The sequence below is a fragment of the Octopus bimaculoides genome, chromosome 2 (genome assembly GCF_001194135.2).
Source record: "Octopus bimaculoides isolate UCB-OBI-ISO-001 chromosome 2, ASM119413v2, whole genome shotgun sequence".
Taxonomy (NCBI): domain Eukaryota; kingdom Metazoa; phylum Mollusca; class Cephalopoda; order Octopoda; family Octopodidae; genus Octopus; species Octopus bimaculoides.
Genome location: NC_068982.1, coordinates 63,706,580 through 63,710,230, shown reverse-complemented (window position 1 = coordinate 63,710,230; position 3,651 = coordinate 63,706,580). Strand labels below are relative to the sequence as shown.

At 36.2% G+C, this 3,651-nt stretch overlaps 1 long non-coding RNA gene across 1 annotated transcript in view; it reads right to left on the bottom strand.

Moving 5' to 3' along the window:
* The window catches only part of LOC128251095 (uncharacterized), a 77,796-nt gene extending 74,857 nt beyond the window's left edge, over positions 1–2,939 (bottom strand). The window contains exon 1 of the long non-coding RNA XR_008266963.1: positions 2,729–2,939. This is a non-coding gene — a long non-coding RNA (uncharacterized LOC128251095). The remainder of the gene's footprint in view (positions 1–2,728) is intronic.
* Between the last annotated feature and the right edge of the window lie 712 nt (positions 2,940–3,651).

Sequence of the window (3,651 nt, the reverse complement as noted above, 5' to 3'; positions counted from 1 at the left end):
CACACACACACACACACACACACACACACACACACACACACACACGCACACACACACGCATAGTCATACAAACGCATGCACTAATGCAGGCAGATTTCTTTGAGCTTTGTTCTTGAATAGAATATAATTATTGCGGTTGCCATGCAATACTTATTTCTCTTATATGTATAATGTTACAAATTCTGTCATTCACCACTCTTGTACCATGTTCGTTATCTGCCTTAAATTCTTGCAGCCCGTTAAATCACCCAAGGTTAAGACTTAAGTGTACCGCCGAAAAATTTATACTTTTATTGATTCTAAATAATAGTCGAATGACTAAACCGTGGTACAGTACGACCCCAGGAGGATGAAAGTAAATGTCCAAGGTAGGCAGGGTTGTAACTCAGAAAATAGGATGTAGAGCGTAAATCAATTAATGGGCTCCATTTAATGGATTGTTAAAAACATCCATTAAACTTTACGACCTTTTGTAAACAGTAAAAATGATATCGTTTCAGAACTTCCATTCTTGCCGCATTATTAATGTACTATAAATAATAATTCAGTATACTAATATTATATTTACTATTAATGCAGAATTTCTGGCAGTGACTTGGCCACATCGTCAGAGGGTCAGCATTGCGTTAGTTCTTTTAGTTTATTTACATTTGCAGTTCAAATCTCACCGAGGCAAGAAGGGGTTTCCAGAAATACGGGCAACGAGATAAGAAATTATCTGGACAAATCATCCAGAGATTGGAAATCAATAGCATTTGTAGAATTTGGTAGGTTTTAATAGCGAGATGTCCACAACTAAAAGGGATGACCACAAAATTCATTGATTTTTCGTAGTGCTATAAACATATTCGTACCTACAGACACACCGAGAGAGTAGACGAGTGGGATCGACGGTTGTGTCATGCACAAAGCATCTTTCAGATGATATCTTATAGAAACGGTGTATAAACACCCTGTTGATAAAATGAGTCACTTTTTAACGAGGATTTGCAGGCCATGTTTTCACCTGTTCTATAGTAAAATTATGTGGTATATATCAGGATTTGGGGTTATGGACTTTGGTTCGTGAGAGTTCTTTAGGAACAAGTATAATATAACTATTTCGATCACATGATTAGAAGTCTCGCATCGGATAGGTTTTTGTTTGAATAATAATAATAATAATAATAATAATAATAATAATAATAATAATAATAATAATAATAATAATGATAATAATAAATTAAGGCAAATAGACCAGATATAGTTGTCAAAGATCATGAAGAAAAAAAATGCTTTCTAATTGATGTATCAATACCAGCAGATGACAACGTTTCTCTAAAAGAAATGGAAAAACTTTCAAAATAAAAAGACCTGGAAATAGAGATAACTCGAATGTGGAATCTAAAAACAGAAACAATTCCTATCATAGTAGGTGCCTTAGGTATAATAAAAAAATATTCAGACAAATACATAACAAAAATAGCAGGACTTACAAATATATATAACATACAGACAATTGCACTACTGGGTACTGCACACATTCTATGCAAAACACTTTCAATACAGTAAACATAAGAGCACCACAGCAAACCACAGCACATACCCAAGGCGCACAGAGCTGCGCTCGGTAGTGAAGTGAAAGCACGTTATAAAAATAAAACTACTGAATAATAATAATAATAATAATGATAATAATAATAATAGTTCCAAATTTTGCCAAAGGGCAGCAATTCTGGGAGAGGGGATTAGTCGATTTCATCGACCTCAGTGTTCAACTGGTACTTAATTTATCAACCCCGAAAGGATGAAAGGCAAAGTCGACGTCCAGCGATCTTGTAGGTGGGACCCAGTTAGAATTTCCTTCAGGTCAAGTTGCCCATCCCGCTCAAAGGGTCCCTGAATAATGGTTGTTTAAAGATGATGAACGAAACACCTATGTTTCTATTGGGGGAATTATTCGAAGCCAAAAGAATCCCTCTCAATTCATGGCTATGATGTTTGCTCCCCACCCCCATTACTCCTTCTCGTGATTCGAGATGAGACCCAGTGCCTGTTATTGCATAGGGGCGGCGAGCCGGTAGAATCGTTAGTAAGCTGGACGAAATGCTTAATAGTATTTCGCCTGCCGCTGCCTTCTTCTTCTTCTTCTTCTTCTTCTTCTTCTTCTTCTTCTTCTTCTTCTTCTTCTTCTTCTTCTTCTTCTTCTTCTTCTTCTTCTTCTTCTTCTTCTTCTTCTTCTTCTTCTTCTTCTTTCTTTCTTTCTTTCTTTATTTGAATTCGTTCCATAGATTATCAAACAATTGTCTTGCAAAAATACTAAAATTGTTTTGTATATACACATAGACGGCGGCAGAATAATATAGATTACATGATCTAAACAGCCACAGCTGAAAGAAATATATAAATGTGTCTACCATTCTGAGACATAAATAACCAAAGCTACAATAATTAGTAAAACATTGTTAATTGTTGTAAGGTAATTATTTGACAACTATTATTCTGTTAGCATGAGGATGTAATGTACACACACACACACACACACACGCACACGCACACACACATGCACACACACATGCACACACACACACACACACACATGCACACACACATGCACACACACATGCACCACACACACACATACATGCATATACACATTTACATACACGTTGATAATTGTAGACTCAAATGTACACGAATATTGCTAAGAAACATATTGTAATTAAAATGATCAACGGAAATTACTTACTCCAGAGCAGCTGTAGCTACTACTTCAATAAATTCTTATTACTGCTACTACAACCGTTATGTTCCTATAAAGGGGTTAGTAGATTACTGATACCTATTTTGAACACTCTTGGAGTGATACAAGAGCCTATACCTAGCAGCGAGATATGTACTCAGATAAGATAAACGAAATACAGTCAGGCGCTGCATTATCTTTGCTATTACACTATTTTATATTTGAAGTAACACTTTTAATTTATATGGTTGTTTATCTTCTCAGTATTCATCAGTGAAGCCATATTTTCTGGTAATCTGTTTTCTTCGATCTTACTCTGTGTATGTTCCAATCGCTAGCCTTCAAAATAATCTTGCGTATAATAATTCTTGGCCTGATCGTCATAATCATCAAGTATTATATAAATATATCCTTAAAGTTACAAATTAGGAAGGACATATTGTGTAATACGGGCCTAGAGACAAAATAAATAAGCAAATAATGATAATACAACCAATAACAGAAACCCACGGCGGGAATGCATTTAATTATAGGCTTTCTCGGTTGAAGAATGTGAAAGAAAGATAATCATACCTACCGCATGCGCACTAACGGAATGAATAAAGTATTTCCGACTAATGATTGATTGTGAATCACAGAATATTGATTCAGATGTGAGTTGCTTACTGACAGCTAGTATATTTATTTATTTATTTATTTATGTGTTTCAGCCAAGTGGCTGCGGTCATGCTGGTGCACCACCAGTGAATGTGAAAGGGTCCAAGGATGTGTATGAAGTAAAAGAATTGCCGCTGAGGTTATGATATCGCACGATTTCAGAGTAGCACAGGGCACTGGAATAACGGCAGTTCAGCATGTGTGTATGTATGTATGTATGTAGAGGCGCAATGGCCCAGTGGTTAGGGCAGCGGACTCGCGGTCTGAGGATC